This window comes from Gopherus evgoodei, chromosome 2 (assembly GCF_007399415.2).
Source record: "Gopherus evgoodei ecotype Sinaloan lineage chromosome 2, rGopEvg1_v1.p, whole genome shotgun sequence".
In the NCBI taxonomy this organism is placed as follows: domain Eukaryota; kingdom Metazoa; phylum Chordata; order Testudines; family Testudinidae; genus Gopherus; species Gopherus evgoodei.
The window spans coordinates 216,516,283-216,530,936 of NC_044323.1; positions in this window are offsets into that span (position 1 = coordinate 216,516,283).

The following is a 14,654-nucleotide window of genomic DNA, read 5'->3' on the forward strand; positions in this document are numbered from 1 at the left end:
TTCAAGGCTCTTTTAAAGAGACAACATCTAGGTAGCTACCGTACGTAAGCAGTCCATTAAATCAATGTTGATCATGCCAAGTGAATACTGTAAGAAGAGTCTGAGAATAGCTATTTGGATTTTTAATGAATTTAGTTAGGACCAGTTTTCTGTTATCTTTCTGTGACTATTGTAGTGAATGACTTGACTGGGAATGTATGCATTGCACAAGTACAGCAGAAGAATCACAGGAGAGGACTTTTGATTTCATAATTGCAAAAATTCACAGTGGAAACCTCATTATAATCAGTATGACTCACCTGGCTAGAACATCATGAAACATACATATCCAAGCACAACAGGACACATTTCAAACACTTACAGTGTTGACCAGTAAGTATCTGCTGAAATTTTCTGCAATAAGGTTTGAAATTCATATAAGTTCAGCTACATTGTGACAGTTGAGACAGTTCAGCTGAGACAGACAGTTCAGAAACAGAAAAAGATGCAACAATCTGAGACAAAAAGATATAATATCTTAACAACAAGCTGGCCTATGCAGCCATTCAGGGCAGCAAGGGGGAAAAGGACACCCTCTTACTCCCCTTTGTTGGTTATCTGCATCATGGGACTCAGAATAGCTGCCCAGAGACCTGTCCCACACAGGTGGGAGAGGGAATCAGCAGACAGGGTTGGGGAGTTTCTAAAGCCCTGGCTCTGCCCCTCTCCTCCAAACATGTCAGCAAGCACAACTGAGCTATCATGAGAAGAAACTTTCAAAGCTGGGCTAGGAAATGGCTGGTACAGCTTGTTTACGCCTTGCTTCATGGGGGAAGCGAGTAAACTCTAAGATACAATTCAGTACCTGCTCTGCTTCTGGGCTAGGACAACTACATGCTGCCCCTTACTTAAAGCAGATTGCAAAGTCTAGTCTAGTCTAGCCTAGCCCAGAGTAAGTAATTCAGTATAAATTGTTCACCCAGTGCCATAACAGAGAGGTACCAGTTATTTCCCATTGTCACTTCTCTATAAAGATTTTGCATACTGATTTGTAATTATACTTTGCCTTTCTGTAGTGACTTCCACTTCTGATTTTCAGAGTGGTCTAAAAACATTAATGAGTTTAGCTTCACAACAAAAGTGTGAGGCAGGCAAAATCCCATTTTACAGGTGCGAAAACAGAGGTACATGGATGTTAAGTGACTTGCCCAGTGACACACAGGAAATCAACAGCATGAGTGTGTGTCTACTACTTCCTTAATATGAAGAAAGAAGATGGGCAAGAGGAGGGCTAGAAAGGTTCAAGGCAGAAGGTCTACAGTGCAGCAATCCCTCCTCGCCCCCTCAACTCCACCCCCACTGAGAGAAAGGCTTTAGGGATAACTTTTTTCAGCATTAGAATAAAGTTCATTTTGAATAATAGAAGAAGCTTTTTTCTGTAATTCTTAGCTATTGTCACAGGAGAGTGACAGAGCAGATTATACAGCCTAATACTGCTCGCCCCCAGTTTTGTGAGTTAACAACAAAACAATCCTTCCTCTCCCCACAGCTGTCAGATGGTGATAATTTCTGGCCACAACTGACCAGGGTGGATTTGAATCAATGAACTGTGGGGGAAAGCTCTAGAGTGTATCCTATTACTAAACCCTCTGAATCATCCATTCCTCCCTAGGCTCAACTTTTTGAATATTTTCTTCATGACTGAACATCAGCTTAATTCCCCACAAAAGCTTCTTTTAGTATAAGAGCATAGTGAAAACTGACTAAGTTCAAACCATCTTGGATAACCAACATAATGAGCCTGTGCTGCAATGTTTCACAAGTCCAACATTTTAATAATGAGTAACAGCATAGTCTAAAGAGGGGAGTTCAACTTGAAACCAAGTCAGAAAACAAAAGGCTAATAGTCAGAGGAACTTTGAATGCACATAGTCCATATGAATGAGAGATGATTTTGGAAGCAGAACAGAATAGAAAAACCAAGCAACAGAAATAGCTATAAAGAACAAGAGCTGACTCTCATGGCATACTCAGTTAAAAGAGCACCATTGCTAGGAATGGCAACTAGCCAACAACACTGGTTGTGATCAGGATTGAGTAAGCTAATAAATCCAAACCTGGACCATGTTTATATTTTAATAATATGATGAAGCAGCAGAATTCATATCCAGATCTCAAACTTCAGAAGTATGGGATGCTTAGGTCCAGGGTTTCGGAATGGTGCCTTGGGGACGATGCCATGACAGACAAGTGGGATCTCTGCTGAGCATTTCCTGCTTCAAAACACAGAATGAAGTTTGTAGAACACAAACCAAAGTTCACATTAACATGAACTAGGTTCCAATTGGGTAGATGACTTGACTGTTTAATTGAAGAACTTACCACTGGTTGTAGAGATTTTGAGATAGATGACTGGTCCCAACTGTGTTGTGGTGAAGAGGGTCACACACCACAGATTTCACCTAGTAGTTAGACAGCTCGTGGCAGGTTCACTTCTTTCCTGGCACCCTCCAATTGACAGCCACTCTGGTCTCATGGTGGTCTGCCCCTTCTGAAACTCAGCTCTCCAGCCTGCTTACACATTTTATGTCCAGCCCTTTCAGAGTATATAAAGAGTCCAGCAGAGGTAGCCCTCTTGATTAGGCAAGGGGCTTCAGGGCTTCCCCCCAGGTTGGGTTAGAGGGAAGCATAATTTTGCCCATAATATACAAACTCTGCACCATATGGAAGGGGTTAAGCAGCTGCTCTGGGGTCAGGCAGCCCCACTCCACCACACCTGCAAAGCTTGCATGGCTTGGAAGAGGAGGTCAAAAGGAATGCAGCCCAGCTCAGGAGGAGAGCAGACAGTGGAGGTGAACTGAGCTGTACTCTGAGAACAAGCATGCCAGGAGCTACTGTGCTCTATCTTAGCCCTCGTCCAGACTAACCCGCGGCATCGGCGGGTTAAAATCGATTGCTCGGGGATCGATATATCGCGTCTAGTCTGGACGCGATGTATCGATCCCCGAGCGTGCTTACATCGATTCCGGAACTCCATCAACCCGAACAGAGTTCCGGAATTGACACGGAGACCCGCGGACATCGATGCAGCGCCGTCCAGATGGGTGAGTACCTCGATTTTAGAAATTTGACTTCAGCTACGTTATTCCCGTAGCTGAAGTTGCGTATCTAAAATCGATTTTAATATCTAGTCTGGACGTGGCCTCAGCAATGTTGCTAAACTAAAAGGGAAGAGACTGATGAGTCTCAGAAGGTCTGAAACTTTATCTTTGATTCCAAGTACTTTGTCTATTGGGAAAGAGGAGTATGCTAGGAAATAGCACTTTGGGGTGCAGGACTTAGCATCTTACAATGGGCCCTGGACTGGAATCTAGGAGAGAGAGTTGGCCAGGTTCCCCTACCAACTGCTGGTGGGGTGGGGGTGACGTGTGCCAAAAGACAGAAGCTGATAGGGGGAGGTGTCTAGGAGAAAGAAAGCCTTGAGGATAGATGAGTCAAATGGCAATATTAGAGACTGGAATAGTTAACTGTGCTTTTCAACATAAAATTTCCCAACTTTAGAACAAAAGACAGTTGAACATCCAGCAGACTTTTTATTTATTTATTTGGGTCTCTTTGTTATGGGTTTCAAATGACAACTCAAAATCCCACCTATGGCCAGCAGGGTACAGCACCTGATGTCTCTTAAGGTTTTTGCTTGGGCTCCTTTGATAACAAGAATGCACTGCATTCAACACACTTTATCTGGTACAGTGGGAAGAATCTGCAGGCTACTGTCTTCGCAAAGAAAGAGAATCTCTAGTTACTATTTCTCTGTTTCTTTTTTCATCTATTTTTCTTTCTTTATTCCTATCTCAAGGGCTTTTTTCACTTGGTCTTCCTGACACTTGCACTTTTACCTCTTAGTTCCTGTCTCCTCGATTGTTCATCTTTTTAATCAAAACATATAGTCTAGGTGGCACAAGAGCTGGTTTTTGGAACTTTAGTGAAAGCCTTTTTTCCCCTTCCAAGACTCACCCCATCTCCCAGTCTGAGGTTTTTTGCACAGCCCTGATCTATTTTTTTCTTTCACCTCATTGACAGCTCAGCTCTTCAAAGTAGATTTTTCCTCTCATCCCCTGCAGCAAGAAAGAAGCAGCATGGTGCTATAGCTTTATTTTATTTCTCTCTTACAGCTGTAATAGAGAATATTCCTTTACTATTACAGCAGACTTGTTGTCTACACTTCAGATCAAACTAGTAAGTCACAAAAAATAACAGCATTAAACACATCAAATATCTTTGTATGGCATTTATGCCATCCTGGGTCTTTTCTCCTTTTGTATGATCTTGTTTATTCTCTGTCACTGTTCCCTCAGTGTTTTACAATGAAAGGCATATAGATATTATAGGTTCTTTTCAGTTGGAGCACCCCAACTGCAAGATGTCTCACTCAGGAAATTCTGTAGTATTTGCAGTATTTTAAAAATATAGGATTCTCAGATGGGGAAAATTGAGATAGTTCTATTGATTTCAATTGAGCTAGGCTGCTTTACCAGTGCTGAAGATCTGCCTGAGCAGCTTGGTCAATGGACAGGTGAAAAACATCACAACTGCCCTCTCTTCCCCACAACTGGGTAGGCTAGCACTGATGATAGTAATGGTCTCTTCCCATGTGCTCCTTAACTCCCTGCAGCCAAATAGCTGCCTATGTGCTCTGTGTAGCCCACTGGTCAGTGCAGTGATCCACAGAGCATATGATGTGTTGCAGTCCCCAGCTATGCATGTGTAAGCAGGGTCTGAATGAACGCTCCCCTGACAGCAAGCTGGGAAGGGGAGAGACTTCAGGAATAAACTGTATTTACATGAACACACCTACTCTGCTTAGATATCCACCAGATAGAGCGGTGTTGCGCAAAGTGATCAACTTCATCTGGTGTTGGGTTACAAATCACCTTAGTACTGAATGCAGGGATAGGGAAATGCTGTTATCAATGCTGTTGCCTTTACTGTATGAATAAAGGGACCTGTCTCATATGAGGGGGTCACCCTCAGCTGAAAGGATCTTGTTAAGCCAGGAGCTGGAACGCCAGACCCCCTGTACAAGAAAGGATAGAGAAAGGTGTCCCAGCCAGGAGGTGTGCAACGTCTCTACGGGTCCCTGGTCTGGTTTAACCTGTTTCTCCCCCATTGCTCAATAATAGAGCTAAATAAGCTTCGTTAGGAGCCTCTTGTTATGTTAAGTACTCAAGGAGAGCTGAAATCACTTGTGGTGGGGCATTGTTTCTACCCAGCCTGCTGAGAGCTTAAAAAATCACTAAGAGATTGACCTACAAAGGTCACAGCAGAGAGGCAGGTAGCAGCAGGAGGTGACTGATGGGTGGCTGGCAAACGTGGCGAGCAGTTGGCCACCAGGAGGGAGCAAGGAACAGCGGCTGGCAGGGCGGCCAGCCAAAACAAGTGCTCAGATGGTGGAGCAAGACAGGTGTGTAATACATTGAGGTTTGGTCTACACTACAGACCTATGTCAGTATAACTAAGTCACTCAGGGGGTGTAACAAATCCACACTCCAAGTGACATCGTTATACTGACCTATCCCCCTGTGTAACCAGCACTATGTTGACAGGAGAGCTTCTCCCACCACTCGGGGAGGTAGATTAACTATGCTGATGGGAGAGCTCTCTCCCGTTGGCTTAGAGCATCTTCATTAAAGTGCTACGGCAGCATAGCTGCACAGATGCAGCATTTTAAGTGTAGAGTAGACCTGCCTGGAGAAACTGCTTGTGAAACTGCGGAGGGAGGAAGAGGAGGACTGCCCTCCACCTTTTGCAGCTATTCACACCCAGGCAAGTGAGTGTAAATCAGAATGGTAGCATTTTATACTCACTCTGCATTGGGTAAATGCCCTGGGAGCTGAATGAAAGGCTGCCATTCAATTCACAGTGAGAAGTACCAAACGTCTTAATTTTACAGAATGCAGAATATTACCTAAGGGAAAAAAACACACACACATCATGCTACCCTTCACACAAACCTATAAGGACACTGAACAAGCAGTTATAATTACAGGACCACAGAAGGCTCTGACCCACCATCACATGAAAACCTTTCACATCTTTAATAACTTATGAGTAAGGATCTCATCAATCAATAGGCATGACTTCTTCTGTACAAGTTTGCCCAGAGCACTTCTTTCCTCCTTGGTGAACTGTGACAGCAGTAAAAAGTACATTGTGTATAAACTACTGCATGGAGGAAATTCCATTACATCTTTGGCAACGTGACCTGTGACATGTTTGGGAACAAGAAAAAATGGTGTTATTAATATTGTAACCTCTTACTCCCAAATCTCCTTCGATGTTCATTACTTCCATCTTAAACACCAAATTTCAGCCACAATTTAAAGAGAGTGCAGAATATTCCCAGGCTTTAGGATTTTACCCTTATTATTTGAAATAAGAAACAGTGTAACAGCTCCGCTACAGCAAAATGTAATGGAAGGACAGAAAGAGTGAGATTGAAATGTTATACCTCAGGTCTCTGAGCAACCTTTGGTACTCTCCTTCAGTAATCAGAACCAGCAATCTGACCTGAAAATATGACTGACTGAAGTTGCAACAAGATTTGTCTCTTCTGTATTCAAACCAGTGTTAAACCATGTATGACTAAATCCCCACAAAACACATGAAACAGAGCAGAGACAGAAGGTAAAGGGAAAAAAAGAGGAAATTGTGCTCAATTCTTAACTATGCTCTTGACTTTTCCTTTTTGGTTTCTTAGCAATGTGATTTTGGCAGTGATGATCCCATTGGTCTCAAAGTGCTCTGCATTTTGTAGCAACAGATGCATTTTGGGTCATGGTAGCATAAAGATAATAGTTGTACTGTCGTTTGGGTTTTTTACACTGTGTGAGAGGATAAGGTCCCAAAGTATTTTAACAGCCTACCAGAGGTGTAGCGAGCGCCCTCCGTACCCTGCGACTGGAGGGGGCCCCTAAAAGTGGCAAAAAAAATGTAAGGTATAACTAGGTAAGTGACATTTATTGACGCTATTGCACAATCCATGTTGATTTTACTGACAAAACCGTGAAGTCATTATGATACATCATAATGCTATTGGCTACATCAGTTTTCTGTCGGTTACTTTCGAATTTTAGTTGGACCCATTCAAAGAATGTGTATTTCATAATGGCGGTCGGTGGATAAATATTATTAATTTAGTTGTTTAGTTTTTTATCATTTCCAACGCAGAAGCATGCTTTGTGATGTCTAAGAGAATGTATAAGAGTGGAGCTAGTCAACGAAAGGCAGCAAAAGATGCCGAGAAGGAACTTGAGAAAATTCCAAAGTTGTTAACGTATTTTGCGCTGCAATCCAAAGTACAGGTACAGGCACATGAAACGGACAGCGCTAGCAGCGACGAATCGTATCCAGAAGTATCCAGAAGTGCTTCAAGTGAGGTCAAAGGTGAAGCCAGTTGTTCTACCAAACAAACTGTGACAGATATTCCAGCTGCTGCCAGGAAAGAAGTATCTGAATCTGAACCACTGACTGATGATCCAGGAGATTGGCCGTCTATAATATCGGACAGGCAAATGTGTGACATTGTTGCACGTGGCCCACCACAGCAGAATGAAAGTTACAAATTTCCATTTAACAAGGAAAGACGGAGGTTCACAAGTACTCATTTCTATCGAACCATGGCAAATGGCGAGAAAATAAGACGTTCATGGTTAATGTACTCAGTTCAGAAAGATGCCATTTTTTGTTTTTGTTGTAAATTATTTGGCACTGGTGACATACCGCTACGTCGTGGAACATCTGCTTGGAAAGCACTGTCAAAAAGACTTCAGCAGCATGAAGCAGGCAAAGGTCATCAAGACTGTATGGTGAAATGGTTTGACCTTCGGTCAGGCACAGTAAACCGTACATCTATTGACCAACTCAAATTGCAGGCTTTTCTGAAAGAAAGATTTCTGGAGAAATGTTGTCAAACGCATGGTTGATGTCGTTATTTTCTTGTCCGAAAGAAACTTGGCATTTCAAGGAAGTAATGAAAAGCTCGGCGATCCTTCGAATGGCAACTTTTTGGGACTGTTTGAATTGCTTGCAAAGTATGATACTGTCCTCAGCGAACTTTTACAGAGGATTAAGAAGGCAGAGACACATGTTCAGTTCCTCAGTCTACAGATCCAAAACGAGCTGATTCAACTTGTTGCCAGTAACATTCAAGAGGCCAACATAGCGCAGCTTAAAAAAGCAAAATATTATTCAGTTATTTTGGACTGTACTCCCAATGTGTCACATGAAGAATAGATGTCTGTGGTGTTACGCTTTGTTGAATGCAACGGTGAAGATGGTGTCAATATTCGTGAAGCGTTTGTTGGTTTTCTTAATGTTTATGATACAACTGGCGAGGGCTTATTGGAAGCGTTTCTTGAAAAGGCAAACAACTTAGGAATAGACATTGCTGACATGAGAGGCCAAGCTTATGATAACAGCACAAATATGAGAGGAAAGAATAAAGGAGTTCAAGCCCGCATGCTAGAAATAAATGACCGTGCCTTGTATGTACCATGTGGAGCTCACACTTGGAATCTTGTGATCTCAGACGCGGCAAAGTCATCGAAATATGCTGTTGACTTTTTCGGTCTGATTAACAGAATATACGTTATCTTTTCTTCTTCACCTTCACGTTGGGATATACTTCAAGAACATATGCCAATATCTGTTAAAGGGTTATCGGACACTCGTTGGGAGTCGAGAATTGATGCTGTGAAGCCATTGCGTTATCATCTTGAAGAATTGTGCAATGCTTTGTCATCTTTGAGAGAATATGCGCTCAAAAAGAAAGATGGCAATACAGCAACAGAAGCCGGTGCGCTTTTAGACCATGTTACTATGTGGTCTTTTGTTCTGACTGTGTACATGTGGTATGATATACTATTTCACATCAATAAAACCAGCAAATTAATTCAGTCACCAGATGTGTCAATTGACGTACTGCAGGCAGAAGTCGGTGCTACAATGAAGTTTTTGGAAGACTATCGAAATACAGGATATAACTCTGTGGTCAGAAATGCACATAAAATAGCAGAGCATATGGGTATTGAACAGGTATTTCCAGAAACCAGGGTGCGACGTAAGAAGAGAATGTTTGATTACGAATGTGCTGATGATTCGAGTCTTCTTTCTGCCAAAGAAAAATTCAAATCGCAGTTCTTTCTTGTTCTCACTGATCAGGCTATATCTTCTGTTTCGTCGTGATTTGACCAACTCGTGGAGTGGTATAAGTTCTTTGGATTTCTGTACAACGCTGACAGCCTGAAGCAGTGTCACAGAGAAAATGAACTGGAGAATCACAGCAAAAATTTTGAAAGAAAAATGGGAGGCATTGATGCTAATGAACTCATAATGGAATTGAATCGTTTTATTTATGTCATCGAGAATGAGAGAGGACTTGTCACGGCAAACAATTTTTTAATGTACATATACAAGAACAGCCTTCAGGAGATATATCCGAATCTTTGCATTTGCATCAGAATTCTTCTGACCACACCAGTTACTGTCGCTGGTGCTGAAAGGAGCTTCAGCAGAATGAAACTGATCAAGAATATCCTGCGCTCATCCATGACAGATGACAGGCTTTCTGCGCTTGCAGTTATCTCAATCAAAAACAAGATTGCCAGATCTCTGGACTCTGACGCATTGATTAACCAATTTGCGGAGAACAAGGCTCGAAAGAAGCTCTTTGCGTAAATACAGAATACATGTACACTGTAGGCTTATGTATACATAATATGAACCCTGTATATTGTATAAAATAAATACCGCATTCCAGTTTCTGCATTGTAAGGGGCCCCGGACATATGTTCGGAGGGGGCCACGTTCTTTGTTGCTAAGGCCCTGCAGCCTACTCAGCCGGTTACTATTATTACTGTTGTTACTAAGAATTTTCTTAATCTTGCTAGGCAAGGATTTTTCTGGCCTGCACAGAAAGGCTAAAATACATGGAGCAATTGCTACCATGTAGTTAATGTACCTGTATTACCTTTGAAACAAAAGGGGTGATAGCAAGTAATTCATGCATAAGGGTGAAGTCCCAGTCTCACTGAATGGAAAGCTTCCCCAGACTTCAACTCAAGTTTCCAGTTATATAAATCAGTTAGTTACAGGTATCAAAAATGAGAATTGTACTGTAACTGTGTGATTAGTATACTTGTGTTATGAGGTGTGTCCATTTCAAATGCTGTGGTTGTTGTTACAGAAAGTCATTATTAATGGAGTTTAAACTTGATAGGCAAAGCATGGCACAGATAAGGGCTATGTTGAAATCCTGTAGCCTCCGAAACTTTACTGCATGCACAACTGAGAGGGAAAGGCAGGTGGTGGTGAAGAACCACCGGGACTTAGAATAGGCAGCAATGTCCTTCACCCATTGAAATCAATGGGAACTTTGCCATTGTCTTCAAAGAATGCTAAATCATGGCACTTAATGAGGAGATGGGGATTGTTACTTTTAGGCAGAGGAGAAGAGGTTTTCCTGCAGAGAGGTGATTCCACCCAGTTCCTTCCTGCTCCATTTGTCTGAACCGATTCCACAGTCAGGAACTTCATATCTAGCCTCCCACCCTGAGCAGTACAGTGAAAGGTCTGTCTACCTCAGCAGGCAAAGCAACTTCTGGGGAAGATATCTGAGGTAAGGAGAGTTGTCTCATTATAATCTCATCTAGCCCTGGCTCAAAGGGAATCTGATTTATGGCCCAGATTAAAGCCCAGCTGCAAAATACAAACAATTGCAATAGATTTTATACACCATCATTCCTACAGAACATCAGAGGACACCGCCCAGCAGGTTACAATCTATGCTCACAAACACAAATGTGCTTGCTTACTATGGGCCATGCAGAAAACACCTGAACTTATGGTAGGGCAGGAGTGAAAGATGGGAAAAACAGCCAAGTTTCAGAGACCTCAACTCTGATAAGGAAAATGGAGATTGATCAAGGGGTAAGAGTTAATTATTCCATTAGAAAAGGAAGCACAGGCCAGGGAGAACAGATGTCTCTTGAGATGGGATATTGAAAGAGCCAATTAGTGACAGAAAGGCTGCTCCAGATGGCAAAAGGAACACGGAAGAAGGATCTACCACCCACTGTTGAGAGACAAGGAGGGAAAGGAGACAAAAAGTAGTCTGGTAAATGCAGAGAATATAGTCCTATTCTAGATCTGAGGGAGAGGAGGTTGTTATCTATGAGTTTTACTTAGTAAAATAAACTGTTTTGACTGACTGTAAGATTTAAGTTTATCCACTGAAATTCTCAAGCAGACTCTTTTCACACCCCACAACAGATTTTGTTTTCTCCTGTACTTTGTGTTCAGGCTACAAGTGACTCCTCTGTCAGCACATTTGTGAAATATTCCCACAAGACAGTACACAATGTGCCTAAGGAAAACTTTCAAGCAACGAACCAAATAATTCATAGTTCCTTTTTACCTTGTATGCTATGGTATCTCTGACCAACCTCCACAAAGGAAGAGTATATGGTTATCTTTCTTGTGTTAAGCCATTGCAGTAAGAATAGGCGATGTAGCAACTTGTGGAATCCCAGCGGTGTATTTATGAATGATGCATGAAATGAAATCTCCCCCTGCCTGGTGCACAGAGGGAATATCAGACAGTGCTGTGAGATCACTGCTGTGCTGGGCTGTTTGATGTAATATTCACTTCAGATGCAGTCAGGAAAGACCACCAACTCCAGATGTCTCAAAGTAAATGCATAAAAATTGAAATGAAAAAAGATTGTAAGTTGTTTTGGGGGGGGTTCCCCCTTCCTTGCTGTGACCCCCCTTTCTAAAGTGTATGGCTACAAAGAATGGTTGGGAATAAAGAGCTCTTCCTCTACCACACAATTCTCTCATCACCCTAAAAATGACTGTATCTATATCCTTTTGGGAAAAAAAGTTGATCAGTTTTACAACCTTTTCTCATTTAAGGGAGGTTTGAGAGGAAAGAGGAGGGATAAATATAATGGAATGTGGCCCTCTTACTAGTAAAACCAATAAAATTATCTCCTGAGAGGGGGCTGAGTGGTAGTTGAGGGATCAGAGGAACAGCAGAAGTGGTTTCTGAAGCATGAGGAAGAAGCTGTCTTCTTCTCAGCCCTCGTCCAGACTAACCCGCGGCATCGGCGGGTTAAAATCGATTGCTCGGGGATCGATATATCGCGTCTAGTCTGGATGCGATGTATCGATCCCCGAGCATGTTACATCGATTCCAGAGCTCCATCAATCCGAACGGAGTTCCGGAATCGACACGGAGAGCCGCGGACATCGATGCAGCGCCGTCCAGACTGGTGAGTACCTCGATTTTAGAAATTCGACTTCAGCTATGTTATTCTCGTAGCTGAAGTTGCGTATCTAAAATCGATTTTAATTCCTAGTCTGGACGTGGCCTCAGTAACCTCCCTGTCCTGCTACTCCAGACATAAAGCTGAGGGCTAGTGCAGTAAGTGGTGCATAAGGATTAAAGTACTAACTTGGCCCTCCTACTAACACGTATCCAAACTAATCACCATCACTGATAGTTATGAAGATAAGAGGTATCTTTCCATTTACTTCATTGATTTAAACAGGCTTTTGGATCAGACACTTGCTCTAGAATGTCTATTTTATGCATGGCTTATACTAAAGACTTCCAAACTCATGTTCATCAAAAGCTTGTTTGCAAAAACTGGGGTATAGACTGGAAGTGGAATACTGAACATTTCACTTCTCTTTTGTATTCGAGCACAACCAACGTCACTAGGTATCAAAAGTGGATATCTAACAATTGCTGATATATATTATATTCTCTCAGACTGCAGACCACCACGGAGTCACATCACTCTGAACACACAACACACAAGATTAATTGGCCAGCAATCTTTCTCTGTTTTGTGGTCTTCACACAGCCTGGAGAAGCATGCCATGCTGCATCCCATCCAGTCAGCGACATGATCAAACCACACTTACCACAGGTGCACCTCTGCCCCCTAGCACCAGTTTCTCTGAAACTTGCTTCACCAATCTTCCTCTGTTCCTTCGGACGAGTGGCGGAAAATTGAACAGTAGCTTAGTGGCCTGTAATTGAGTTGTTCATCATCCACTTCCCAGTGGACAGAAGTGTGTCACTCTCACAACTGACTGACACACTCTTGGCAGTCCCAAAGCAGAGATGAGTAAGTGGGCACAGAGACCGAGTCATCTTCTTATCCCATGAGGGGCAAGAGTGGAACTGGTGTTTAAAACTTAGAGTTTCTGACATTGGTGGACCTGAAACTCAGAATAAAGCTCACAGTTTAAGGAAACTTGCCAGAGTCCCTGACAAGCACAACTCTTCCCCATCAGTGTATGCAAAATGTAGTTGCTTAGATCACCTTCCTTGTCTATCAGTGTGCTATTTTAGATCTGACTACATCACCCTTCACTAACTTCCCCTTCTCCGCCAGTTCCAGTTTATACCCAGGGCCGGTGCAACCCATTAGGCGACCTAGGCGGTTGCCTAGGGCGCTAGCATTTGGGGGGTGGCATTTCTTGTCCTTCAGCAGCGACCACAGCAGCTGGATCTTCGGCTGCCCCAGTTGTCGTCAGCATTTAGGCAGAGGGACCTGGGGCAGGAGGGCATGGGGAGGGCCGCCTGCAGTAAGTAAGGTGGGGGGGCCAGAACGCAGGGGAATCACTCCTCGCCCCAGCTCACCTCTGCTCCACCACCTTCCCTGAGCATGCCACCCTGCTCTGCTTCTCTCTCTCCCAGGCTTGCAGCACCAAACAGCTGATTGGCACTGCAAGTCTGGGAGGCGAGAGAAGTGGCGTGGCAACGGCATGCTCGGGGAGAGGGCGGAGCAGAGGTGAGCTGGGGCAGGGAGCTGCAGCATGGCTCCCAGGGCCGGGGGAGGCTGCCTCGGAGGGGGTGCCTGAGGGCAGAGTAGGGAGCTGCTGTTGTGGAGGGGGGCACCTCAGGGCAGTAGAGTTCGGGAGCTGCCACAGGGGTTGCGGGGGGGCACATGGTGGAAGTTTCATTTGGACATGAAACATCCTTGCACCTGCCCTGTTCATACCTATTGTCCTTCAAGGATCTGCATAATTGTGTGTCTCCTACTTATCTGCCCCTGGTCTCACCAGGGCAGGCTCAAGGTTTTATGCCGCCCCAAGCAAAAAAAATTTTTGGCTACCCCGCACCCCAGCCCTGGGCTCCCCCTCACCCCCTGCCACCCTAACGCTGGGCTCCCTATTTTCTCACCCACCAGTGTCCTCCCGCCACCCACATTGCCCTGCCGCCCCAGCCCTGGGCTCTCCCCACAAGCTGCACCCTCATGCTGTTCCAGCCCTGGGTCACTGATAAGTCGCTCCCAGAGCAGGTCATTCAGCAGGAATTTTGGATGTGCACAGAACACAGATAGGATTGGATCCCATATCATTACAGAACTGCAGTAAAGTGGAACAATTTTCAGCTTGTGTGACTGGAGGATATCTGGATGCATATTATAAAAGAGAAAAAGTTGAGATGCCTTTATTATTCTTTTGTTCCACTCTTTGCTTCTATGAGGAATTTGCCAGTGCAAGATTAATGTCTTCCTTTTAAACAAATCAAACTTAAAAAAAAAAAGGCAATAGCTGTTGAAAATAGCAATTCCAGTCCTAAAAACCACTGGGAA